Genomic DNA, 13740 nt, shown 5'->3' with positions numbered 1-13740 from the left:
TAAGGACTCGGGAAACATGCCGTACCGGTACGTCATGCTAAGGGGTTAAAAGGACTTTTGGGTGTCTGAAAAGTTTTTTGTATAAAAATCTTCTGATTAAACTCCCTACACTGTCTGTCCCTTGCTATGCACAGCTCTCCCTAACACTGAGCAATTTAGCGCAGGTTGCGCTACAAACATATATTGCTACTGTCACACACAATAGTCCTTACAAGGACTTTTGGGTCTCTGAAACGTTTTTGTACAGAAATAATATTCAATTACACTCCCTACGCTGTCTGTCCCTTGCTATGCTCAGCTCTCCCTGACTTCGAATGAGCCGAACGCGCGTCATCGGGTGCTATATAGCACCCGATGACGCGTTTCGGCCAGCCAGTCACTGTAATGGCTTTTCGACCACGTCCTCTGAGATTTTCCACAGTGCGGAGCATCTTGTATTTTTTGCTCAAATGTAAATAAAAGCTGAGAAATGTTTTTTTTTCCCCACAATAATGCCCGTTGTACATCATCTTATTATCTTTTGGGAGACACCTATGTCATTTTCCATCAAAAAATTACTTGCTGGTTGAATAAAAGTGACTTTAAGTAAAAATTTGGGGTATGAATAATTATGGGCAGCACTGTATATCCAAACTTAGACACTATCAGTTTCAACTCATACAGCTTGTGAAAGTTTTGCATTTTGTATGTTTAATATTATTGCAAACTCATACCTACAATGGCAAAACGCAGAGCATCACAATGCAAACTGGAACCAACTAAACATGTAAGGATAATATGTAAGAAAATCCCAAATTCTTTCTGGTACATCTAAGAGGGAAAAAAAAAAAAAACATTGAAAATGCCTCCCATCTTGTTTTAAAATGGTTCAAGTCCAAAGTCACACCATTCTTAAAGAGGACCTTTCATCTGGCATAACATTGTGAACTAAGTGTCATAATCTGTACAGCGGCGCAGAGCTCACAGCCTGGGAGGTTTTTTTCTCCCAGGCTGTGAGCTCTGCGCTGCGATTAGCCATCGCTACAGCCTAGGAGAAGGAGACGCCCAGGAGAACAAGGGCAGTCTCCTCCTACTATAACCAAGTGACCGAACATACCGGAGGACATAGCAGGAGGACGGAGTGGCGCCCAGGTATAATAGTAAGTGCAGTGAGATCCCTGGGTGCCGCTGTACAGATCATGACACTTAGTTCACAATGTTTTGCCAGATGAAAGGTCCTCTTTAAATCTATTGTGACTCTTGCCTCTGTAGCTTCATATAGAGAAAAGTAATCTACATGCTTTAAATATGCACTGAATTAAAGGAATTCTCTTGACAAAATGCAGTGAGAGGTCACCCAAGGTAGGTCACTGATCCAGGGATTTATTCTGATTGTATATTTAGAGTTGGGAAGTATTATTTTGAGGAAAAATTGATTCTGGCTCATGGGGGTTTTGTTGCCTTCCTCTGGATGCAGGATAACAGGCTGAACTGAATGGACATATGTTTTTTTGACCTTACAAGCTATGTTACTATTCCTTACGTAAAGTAACCTTGCACTAGATGTAACTCAGTGTATCAATTTCAACAGGAATACTCTTTTAGATAGGTGTAAAGGTGAATAATATAATACATAAAATACCTGATAATAGACTTTCATAATATAATGGCAAGCTATACACTACAAGATAAGGTCCTATCAATGTGTATAGTGTAAAAAATACTTATGGTGGGATATAAATATAGTATAAATACCAGTAATTAACTAGTAATTCCTTCACTCTGTGAAATCTACCTTACAGAAATCCACAAAAGACCTAGTGATCTCCACATACATATACATTTACTAGGTCTTTGTCTAAAAAAAAAAAGGGTTTAGGTTAATGGCATTTGTCTATATTGCCAAAACCAGAACTTTATAGTATAAATTCTTAGCAATCAAAGTAAGCCAGGAGAAAATGGTAGCTTTGCATTAAACAAGCTCAGGGCCAATGTCAAGCACTTGGCAGTAACAGAGATCCACAGGAGAACATTTAGATATTTTTCCTCTGCAATTTATCTGTTGATATTCTGAAGATAAAAACACACCCGAGAAAGCAGTTCTCCATGGAGCATATTATATGATTGCTGGTTACAAAAATATATAAATAAGTATAAACATTCACTGCCCTCATGAAAGAAGCAGAAATATTGTGGCTGCTTGTGTATCTGTTTAGAAATATATACACAGATGTGAAGGTCAAAGCATATTTGCAAGCGTTTCAAAATGTTACCCGGTAAAACTTGCTCTGAGCCTAAGGGCTCATGCACATGAACGTATTTTCTTTCCGTGTACATTCCGTTTTTTTTGCGGACCGTATGCGGAACCATTCATTTTAATGGGTCCGCAAAAAAACCGGAAGTTACTCAGTGTGCATTCCGTTTCCGTATGTCGGTATTTCCGTTCCGCTAAAAAACATAACATGTCCTATTATTGTCCACATTACGGACAAGGATAGTACTGTTCTATTAGGGGCTAGCTGTTCCGTTCCGCAAAATACGGAACGCACACGGACGTCATCCGTATTTTTTGCGGATCCGTTTTTTGCGGAACGAAAAATACATACGGTAGTGTGCATGAGCCCTAAGGGTGAGTTAGAAATGGTTGACCTTTGTATACTACAACTCTTATTATAGCCTGCATATTGAGCTAGGTTCAGGTGACTACAATGAAACATATTATTAATCAGAATTTTGGCATTCAAGTACTAAATGATTAGATATATACTCCCAGTTTATCAGGATGGGCATCCATCCAACCTATCTAGCTTCTCCCTCAGCTGTCCCGGCAATCAGAACCCACTTGCCATTCCTTGCCAGGTCTCCCAGGTCTGTCCCTAGGGTGCATGTGCACTCTCCGGCTCTTATAGACTCAGAACACAAGTCTTTACCCTAGTCTTCACCAGCCAGTGGATGGCCACCTCAGGGTATTTAAGGTACCTTCTCCTAGAGGAGGGTGCCTAAGCAATAGATTGTCCTGTTTGCCGGTTCCCTGCAAAAGTTTCCTTTTCTGTTTGTCTGCCTGTGTACTTACTTCTGCTAGTTTACTGATCTTGACCCTCTGCTGCCTTACCTGAAATCAGATATGTTTCATGGATTAACTGATCAGTAGTGTTCTGTAAACCCACAACCACACCGATCAGCAATTTGTTGTATCTCTATTGGTAGAAATTGGTGCAGGAGCTACACAGCACTGTCAACATTGTAGTGGAGGGAGCTTGCTACTGTAACACTGCTTCTATTGACTTTAATGGTGGAATCTGTTGTGTGTTGTTCATCTGAGGTTGTAGTTATTTTATGACCTTCTAAAAATCATATCCACAGAATTCAAAGAGAGTGTCCTTTGTCTTTCTCATGACTATATGTGAGCCTGTGGAGTGAATGGGCATACAAAGTTTCAGCAAGGTGTGCTGGTGGCTCTCGCGCTGGCTGAGAGGCCAGCACAATAGGATATGATTGTAGTAATGAACCCCAGAAACAGCTGTGGTGGGAAGAGACACATTTAAACAGTTTAGTTGTAAGGTGGTGTAGTAGGGGGAATTCCAAATTTAAATGACATTGTGTGTTGGTGGAGATAGGCAGATGGTGTAGATGGTGTAGGGATTATTTACCGCTTGAGGACCAGAACAACTTATACAATACAATGATCTTGAAGGTGTGGCCTACCAGAAAATTGGCAAGAAAAGAGTCTACTGATCTCTAAGTTAAAGCTTAAAACACAAAGCTGCATGCTGCCTCAGTGATTAACTCTGTTCCCTTGCAGTACAAGGGGCAAAAACGGCATGGAGTTAGTGTGCTCTCACATGTCTGCATGGGTTTCATCCAGGTACTCCAGGTCACTCTCACTCTAAAATAGCTGATAGGTTCATCTGAATTAGAGTGTGAGCCCTAATGTAGATAAAGACTAATGTGAGTGATGACAGCACTAAGGAAATGTTGGCATGATATAAATGAAAAACTGAATGGTTGAATATGAACAATCTATCTATCTGCAGTAACCCAGAGGATCTCTACAAAGGGTTAATTTAATGCAAAAGAGTTAACCTTATGTTAAGAGTAATGTTAAAGTCCTTTTTCTCTGCACTATATATATACAATCCTCAATAGTTATGTATGAGCAACAAATATTTAACTGTCTAGTCATGCGAGCTAGGGGCAACACGTGCAGGTGTGAGCTCTTGAGAAGTAGACCTCGAGAGAATCTTTCCCAGGGAATTATCATTCCTGAGGTTTAAACTCAACTATGAGACTAAACTGGAAGGAAAGAGAATGGAACATATTTCTGTTGGTTGAGAACCACTTCAAAGGCGGTGTCTGGAAAGACAGTAATGTACAGCACGTTTATGCCAATCAGACTTTACTGCTTGTGGAAAGGGTATATTGCTTTGGCACCCACCACATTGTAAAAAGCACTGGCCATCTGATCTAATACCTGCACCTCTCAGCCTGGCAACTGCAGAAATAGTTAATAAGAATGGAATTGTATGCCTGGGTTATTTTGGAAGATTGGAAAGTGAACTTAGAGTGAGACTCAGGGAGGATTACTACCATCATCGCTGCTGCCTATACACAGTTAAAATACCTGTGATATACCTCAGAACTGGGCCTGTTGCTACTATATGTATTAGTATTCCCATCTTCTGTTCAGCAAAGAAAGACTTTATTTATTGCAACCAAACGGACCTGATTATTGACTCCAAAATTCATCCGCTGGCCCCTACTACTGCCCTTCTAATGCACCTAATGCATCTACCTAACATCAAGGTCACCCCAGCCACCATCAAACAGGAGCCCCATCTTATCTACTGTATCTAGCCATCTATCATATACACTCACCTAAAAAAATATTAGAAACACCTGTTCTATTTCTCATTAATGCAATTATCTAGTCAACCAATCACATGGCAGTTTCTTCAATGCATTTAGGGGTGTGGTCCTGGTCAAGACAATCTCCTGAACTCCAAACTGAATGTCAGTATGGGAAAGAAAGATGATTTAAGCAATTTTGAGCGTGGCATGGTTGTTGGTGCCAGACGGGCCGGTCTGAGTATTTCACAATCTGCTCAGTTACTGGGATTTTCACGCACAACCATTTCTAGGGTTTACAAAGAATGGTGTCAAAAGGGAAAAACATCCAGTATGCGGCAGTCCTATGGGCAAAAATGCCTTGTGGATGCTAGAGGTCAGAGGAGAATGGGCTGACTGATTCAAGCTGATAGAAGAGCAACGTTGACTGAAATAACCACTCGTTACAACCGAGGTATGCAGCAAAGCATTTGTGAAGCCACAACACGCACAACCTTGAGGCGGATGGGCTACAACAGCAGAAGACCCCACTGGGTACCACTCATCTCCACTACAAATAGGAAAAAGAGGCTACAATTTGCACGAGCTCACCAAAATTGGACTGTTGAAGACTGGAAAAATATTGCCTGGTCTGATGAGTCTCGATTTCTGTTGAGACATTCAAATGGTAGAGTCCGAATTTTGCGTAAACAGAATGAGAACATGTATCCATCCTCTGATGGCCAGAAGGATAATGCACCATGTCACAAAGCTCGAATCATTTCAAATTGGTTTCTTGAACATGACAATGAGTTTACTGTACTAAAATGGCCCCCACAGTCACCAGATCTCAACCCAATAGAGCATTTTTGGGATGTGGTGGAACGGGAGCTTCGTGCCCTGGATGTGCATCCCTCAAATCTGGTGTTCCTAATAATTCTTTAGGTGAGTGTATATATCCTATTCTGCCTATCTATCTATCTATCTATCTATCTATCTATCTATCTATCTATCTACGGAAGTTTTATTTACCTTTCTAAGAACCATTTGATAGTCTAACAGGTATTAATATAGCAACTATTAGATCCCATTCACACCAGATTACAGGAGCTTTACAGTATATTTGTGTGTTTGTAGGCCTGTTGGATATCACATATGCTTTTGCCAACATGAATGTTAGGTGACTGGGGATAATTTGCAGCAATTACTCACAATGTAAAAAATGTGTTTCTCATTATGCGTGTTTGTCCTCTACATTCTGCCCTCTGACTTACATTTGCCAGGTGCCGTGTCTAAGTACAGCCTGTCATTGTTTGCTTCAAGCGTTTAATAAGCATCTTTCCCAAATGACTTGTTTATTCTCCCTTGTATTACTAAATATATAGAATGTGTGTCCTGGAAGCTTAATGTCAGTTTAATCATGTTGTAACATTACTCATCTGAACAGTTATAGACATCTATATGGATTTCTGGTCAAATATTTTTTACTACCTCAAAGGTTTGGAAAAATCCTACCTCCTGTAGAAATTAGCCTATGTCATTTGATCAAATTGTGACTTCGAATATATGAGAAATGCACAGAAAATTAGGAGGATACCCAGGAAATTAACTATTTGAAATGACCCTACTAGTGTTGATCGAGCGCCAAAGTGCTTGTGTGCTCGGGCCAAACACATCAGTATGCTTGTGTGCTCTACCGAGCACCTGAGCACAATGGAAGTCAATGGGAGAACCCCAGGCACCCCCTGCTCGGAAGAGAAGAGGGTGTCTGGCTCACAAAAAAAAGTAAAAAATTTATGGAAACCCCACAAAATAGTTTGGAAACAGCATTGGGAGGATGTCTGGATGTATCTTGGACTCCCATTACCTATGACATACAATAGACAACCACACAAAGGCTATATGCCAAAAGCCAGGTATGTGCAAGCCAACAATCTATCCATGAGACAGATAACAGTCAGCATACCTTACAATGGCAGCCTTGTGTACTATGAGACATTCCAAACCAGCTCTCATCTGACTGAGAGCCAGTAAGCCTCAAACTTACTTCATAGCTGTTGGATGGCTTGGGTGGACCTGCGCACCTAGATCAATATCATTAGGGTGACAAAAAGTTTTCTGATTGTCCTAACATAATAGTCAATAACCTTTCTATACAGTTTTGTCATATAAACTCATTTGCATAAACATGGGCATATGGGAAAGACATGAGATAAAAATTTGTGATTAGAATATTCACGATCTACACTACTCATGAACAGTGCCATCTATTGGTTTCATAGTCTTATGACAAGACTATTAGACTATGAGTCTTATGACAAGACTATTAGTCTTGTCATAAGACTGTGAAGCCAATAGATGGCACTGTTCATGAGTCATTACAAGCAGGGCAATAGTCCTCAGATACACCCTAGACCCTAGCAAGCTTGTATTACAGCTAATAAAGTGCTAGAAGATGTGTGAATGATATCAGCAATCCGATATACACCTCAGTGTTAGCGCAGGCTATTATAGGCTGAGTTTTACAAGGTGTGTGGACTTTTTTGAGCAGGGTGCCCCACTTACTAGCACTCAAGAAGATAAACCAGCGCCATTGGTTTCATAGTCTTATGACAAGACTAATAGTCTTGTCATAAGACTATGAAACCAATAGATGGCGCTGTTCATGAGTAGTGTAGATCGCGAATATTCTAATCACAAATCACAAATTTTTATTGCAAATTTTCCATGCAAATGGTTTTTCTGCTGAAAAACAAGGCAGATTCTGCTCATTTTCATGTCTTTCCCATATGCCCATGTTTATGCAAATGAGTTTACATGACAAAAAAGATATGTATAGAAAGGTTATTGAATATTATGTTAGGACAATCAGAAAACTTTTTGCCACCCTAATGATATTGATCTAGGTGTGCAGGTGCACCCAAGCCATCCAACAGATATGAAGCAACTTTGAGGCTTACTGGCTCTCAGTCAGATGTGAGCTGGTTTGGAATGTCTCATAGTGCACAAGGCTGCCATTGTAAGGTATGCTGACTGTTATCTGTTTCATGGATAGATTGTTGGCTTGCACATACCTGAATTTTGGCATATAGCCTTTGTGTGGTTGTCTATTTTATGTAATAGGAGTCCAATATGCATCCAGCCATCCTCCTATTACTGTTTCCAAACAATTTTGAAAGGGTTTACATCAATTTCTAACCTGTTTTTGTGAACCAGACACCAGCTCTTCTTCAGAGCAGGGAGTGCCTGGTTTGAGGCTCGGTTCTCCCATTGACTTTTATTGTATTGAATTGTACTTGAGCACACACAGTATTAGGCCGAGCATGTTAGCTCAACACTAGACCCTACTCTTGTTATGCTAGTTTTACATCTGTGGCAGAGCTCTCCGGACGGGATGTTCTGCTTGTGGAAAGATAACAGCCTGTCAGAGTTCCCCAGATCCGATATTGCCACCTGCCCAACGGATGCCATTGACAGAGCTCCAGCCGTTACCCAGCAAATATATCTGAAATCAGACGGACAAAAAAAGCTGCACTCAACAATTTTTGTCTGGCCGATTCCTGGCATTCTCTGCCAGAACAGCCAGCCCCAGATGTAAAAGTAGATTACTCTATGGGTTTAATTTCTAGCATTAAAGAGGTTTCATCTGTACCCAGGATAAGTAAGATCCCTGGGACCCCTAGCAATAACAGGCTGTTTCTGTTAGCCACATAGACTTTGAATTGATGCATGCCTGAGTGCCACTCAGTTGAAACTCTTCACTGAGGTCATGCATTGAAGAGGAACAGAGGTCTTGGGACCCTAATTCTAGGTGATCTTACATTTATTGCCTATCCTGTCTATACATCATAAAGGCTCTTTGTGAGAAAACACCTTCAAGATAAGGTAGGTCTTCTTAAAAAGAAAATCTGGATGAGATTATGTCTTTATTTAATAACAACTCATTAATATAATTATGTCATTTCTGGACACAAAACATTTTATAACAAAGTATCCTTTTGTAATACATATTGCTATTTTGTAGCACAGCTATTATTTAGTGCTATAGAATGTAATTTAGTGACATGGAACACACAGCATAAAGGTATATAACCACTACACTCAAACATTTGAAATACAACGCTTCTCATGAGGATTTTTACAGAGTAAAACATCAGTTCGGTTAAGTATTAAAAAAACTATGTATTTTATTGATATAAATGCATGTCCTTGTAGTTTAAGAGCACTGTTACTACCCCTAAAGAAAGATTATAGAGTTTCTTAATTAGGGTGAAACCTGCCTTAAAGGCAAATTATCTCTGAACCAGCTGTCTGGAGACTGAAATTCATAAGCTTTAGTAAGTAACAGGGTTGCTAAAATAAACTGAATACAATATCAATAATAACCGTTATTATCATTGAAGCAAACCGATTTGATAATTTAACCCAAATGTTTAAAAAGTTTAGGTTTGAAACTTTTAAAGAAGATAAAGCTTTCCGGGCAATTGGGGCAATTTAGGTTGAATTTAATAGGAGCTGAAACAAATTGGATGACTAATTTGGCTGATTTGGACCAGAATTGAATTTTAATAAATATGCTCATGTCTAAATTGAAGTCACTACTAGAATGATTCACCCTTGACTACAGAGTTGTTTGGTCCCAATCCCAAATACTAATAAAAGAAATGCAGAGTGTTTAAAAAAGGGATGATGTCCTCTTTTTGGTCACTTCTGAAGAGTGGAGTGGGCAGGCAGAGGCTGGTGAGTGACATCACCAACCTCTGTTCTCCCACTCCACAGCAATAACCATGCTGATGTCTAAAATGAAGCATCAGCAAAGTCAAGTATAGAAGCTCAGACTTGCCCTGAAACGGCTAGCTTTGAATGAACATTCAGTCCCGATATTACATGTAAAGCAACATTGTGCTTGGAGTTAGAAAGGAACAAATCAATTCTAGACGATTCTAATTTAATCAAGGATTTACCAAACATTTGGCTTTAAAATAAAGTCAAAGTTTTGGAGCTTCAATTTGGGAAAATTGTACAAAATGATGTCCACCATTTTACACAGGCTCAGAGCAGGTGAATCTGCCGGGGAGCAGGTGAATCTGCCGGTAGGCTCCTAGTCCCCCCCCTGCACAAATGTCACATTGCACAGTACACTGACTACACTACATACAGACATGAAGTGTACAGCATCTCAACCAGTCTACAGTACAGACCAAAAGTTTGGACACACCTTCTCATTCAAAGAGTTTTCTTTATTTTCATGACTATGAAAATTGTAGATTCACACTGAAGGCATCAAAATTATGAATTAACACATGTGGAATTATATACATAACAAACAAGTGTGAAACAGCTGAAAATATGTCATATTCTAGGTTCTTCAAAGTAGCCACCTTTTGCTTTGATTACTGCTTTGCACACTCTTGGCATTCTCTTGATGAGCTTCAAGAGGTAGTCCCCTGAAATGGTTTTCACTTCACAGGTGTGCCCTGTCAGGTTTAATAAGTGGGATTTCTTGCCTTATAAATGGGGTTGGGACCATCAGTTGCGTTGAGGAGAAGTCAGGTGGATACACAGCTGATAGTCCTACTGAATAGACTGTTAGAATTTGTATTATGGCAAGAAAAAAGCAGCTAAGTAAAGAAAAACGAGTGGCCATCATTACTTTAAGAAATGAAGGTCAGTCAGTCAGCCGAAAAATTGGGAAAACTTTGAAAGTAAGGGCTATTTGACCATGAAGGAGAGTGATGGGGTGCTGTGCCAGATGACCTGGCCTCCACAGTCACCGGACCTGAACCCAATCGAGATGGTTTGGGGTGAGCTGGACCGCAGAGTGAAGGCAAAAGGGCCAACAAGTGCTAAGCATCTCTGGGAACTCCTTCAAGACTGTTGGAAGACCATTTCAGGGGACTACCTCTTGAAGCTTATCAAGAGAATGCCAAGAGTGTGCAAAGCAGTAATCAAAGCAAAAGATGGCTACTTTGAAGAACCTAGAATATGACATATTTTCAGTTGTTTTACACTTGTTTGTTATGTATATAATTCCACATGTGTTAATTCATAGTTTTGATGCCTTCATAGTCATGAAAAAAAAAGAAAACTCTTTGAATGAGAAGGTGTGTCCAAACTTTTGGTCTGTACTGTATGTTATAAAAAAAAAAAAATGGGTACCCCCTTACAGGTGTACTCTGGATGTTACAAGTTATCCCCTATCCATAGGATAGGGGATAACTATTAAATTGGTGGGAGTCCTATTACTGAGACCCTCACTGATCAGAAGAATGGCGACCCTGTACCCTTCATATCCCCCTAAATGAACAGAGCTCCATGTCAAGATGTCAAGAATGTGCTCTTGCCACTCCATTCATCTCTTCGGGAGTTCCTGAAACAGCCAAGTACAGCACTTGGCTATTTCCAGAACTTCCATAGAGACGGACGGAGTGTCCGTTTGCAAGCCTGATCTGCAGCTCTGTTCATTTTAAGGGCTTCAAGGGGCACGGAATCCCAGTTCTCATGATTAGGGATGAGTGAACCCGAACTGTATAGTACGTAAAAGTTCGGGTTCGGTGTTCGACGCTTTCTTGGCGCTTTTTGAAAGGCTGCAAAGAAGCCAATCAACAAGCGTCATACTACTTGCCCCAAGAGGCCATCACAGCTATGCCTACTATTGGCATGGCTGTGATTGGCCAGTGCAGCATGTGACCCAGCCTCTATTTAAGCTGGAGTCACGTAGCGCCGCACGTCACTCTGCTCTGATCAGTTTAGGGAGAGGATGCAGCTGCTGTTAGGGCGAGATTAGGCAGGGATTTACTCAGCTGTGAATTATTCAACTTCTGCTAGTTAATTGCTCACTGTTTTTAGGCTGCCCAGAGCGTTTTTCTGTCACTTTTTTATGGGGTGATCCGCGCCCATTTTGTGTCTTGTGGTGCGCCAGCACAAGCTGCCACCAGGTCCATTTAACCATCAATAGTGTGTTGTTTTTTTTGCTATATCCTACATCAGGGGCTTGGCTGTGCTTGCTATTTTATTGAGGGGTGAAATACAATTTCCAAAAGAGCAATACCCTAAATCTGGTGTTTCAGCTGTGGCTAGCCAATTGTAATACTGTCTGCTGTCTGGCAAAGGATATATTTTTTTCTGGGGTGAAATATAATTGCCAAAATAGCAATACCCTAAATCTGGTGTTCCAGCTGTGGCTGGACAAGTTTTATAGTGTCCATCAAAGCATAGTTTTTGTTCTGGGTTGAAATTCCCAAAATAGCAATACCCTAAATCAGTGGTTTCTGCTGTTGCAGGCCAAGTGTAAATCTGTCCGTAAAAGGGTATATTACACTCAGCGTGCATCTCCAATTGTATTTTTGTTCCGTAAAAGGGTATATTACACAAACTGTTAAATTACAATTGCTGAAAGCATAAGCCTTTAAATTTGCACGCACTATTGTGCATCTCACATAGTGTATTTCTGTCCGTAAAAGAGTATATTACATTGAAGGTGCAAATTCAAGTGCTGATAGGGTCATCCTCCATAACTTCACACGCTACCATGCATCTCCAAGTCTAATTCTGTCCGTAAACGTATACCTGTCATCCACCGCCTAAATACTAGGCCTACAATTTATATTTCTCTAAATCTGTTGTTACTGCTGTGCCTGTATTAGTGTAATACGGTACTTAAATAGATAGCCAGATAGTGTTAGGTGCCTGTAAAAAAAGGCCTGAATTTGAATTCAATACATTGGGACAAATAATTTTTTTCTTATTGTGGTGAACGGTAACAATGAGGAAAACATCTAGTAAGGGACGCGGACGCGGACATGGTCGTGGTGGTGTTAGTGGACCCTCTGGTGCTGGGAGATGACGTGGCTGTTCTGCCACAGCCACACGTCCTCGTGAACCAACTACCTCAGGTCCCAGTAGCCAGCAGAATTTACAGCGATATTTGGTGGGGCCCAATGCTGTTCTAAGGATGGTAAGGCCTGAGCAGGTACAGGCATTAGTCAATTGGGTGTCCGACAGTGGATCCAGCACGTTCACATTATCTCCCACCCAACTGAGTTGTCGCCCCTGAGGAAGCCAGAGAGCGAAACCCGGGTCGGGCAGGAGTTTGAATTGATTTTACTGTGACATGCCTGTTATCTACTATTGTCTGTGAGTAGAATAAAACCTTTTTTACCAACAAATAAGAGGGTACTTCACTATATGCCGGTCATTTAATCCTACAGAGGAGGCGATCAGAGGAGGATCGAACCCCTTGAGAGAGGAGGACGGAGGCTAGTACCCTAATTCTTTCACCTGTGCAGCGTTCGGCTGAATCTAAAGCAGCGCGGTTTCAACCCTTTTTTATTGCATGACTCTCGAGTGTGAATTACCCACCACACTATATTGGAACCAGCAGCGCAAGTAATTGTCCGTGGTCTGGGACACAGGACTGACTTTTCTATTTTCTTTATATCATAAAGTGCGGGCCGTCTGTGCGCGCTTCCGGTGTTCACATCCTCCCGCTGCTCGCCTGTCTGCGCTACAGCGTAACTTCGGCCTTCCCGCTCACCGACTCATATGCGACGTGCCCACCAGGTGGAACTCCACCTTGCACATGCTGGACAGACTGTGCAAGCAGCAGCAGGCCATAGTGGAGTTTCAGCTGCAGCACGCACGGGTCAGTCGCACTGCGGAGCAGCACCACTTCACCACCAATGACTGGGCCTCCATGCGAGACCTGTGTGCCCTGTTGTGCTGTTTCAAGTACTCCACCAACATTGCCAGTGGCGATGACGCCATTATCAGCGTTACAATACCACTTCTATGTCTCCTTGAGGACGAGGAGGACGAGGATGAGGAGGAGGTGGATGAGGATGAAGCATGTTCACAGCGGGGTAGCACCCAACGCAGCTCGGGCCCATCACTGGTGCGTGGCTGGGGGGAAACGGAGGACGATGGCGATACGCCTCC

Source organism: Bufo bufo, chromosome 2 (genome assembly GCF_905171765.1).
Source record: "Bufo bufo chromosome 2, aBufBuf1.1, whole genome shotgun sequence".
In the NCBI taxonomy this organism is placed as follows: Eukaryota; Metazoa; Chordata; class Amphibia; order Anura; family Bufonidae; genus Bufo; species Bufo bufo.
The sequence above is the reverse complement of the archived record's forward strand: the minus strand, read 5'-3'. Positions refer to the sequence as shown.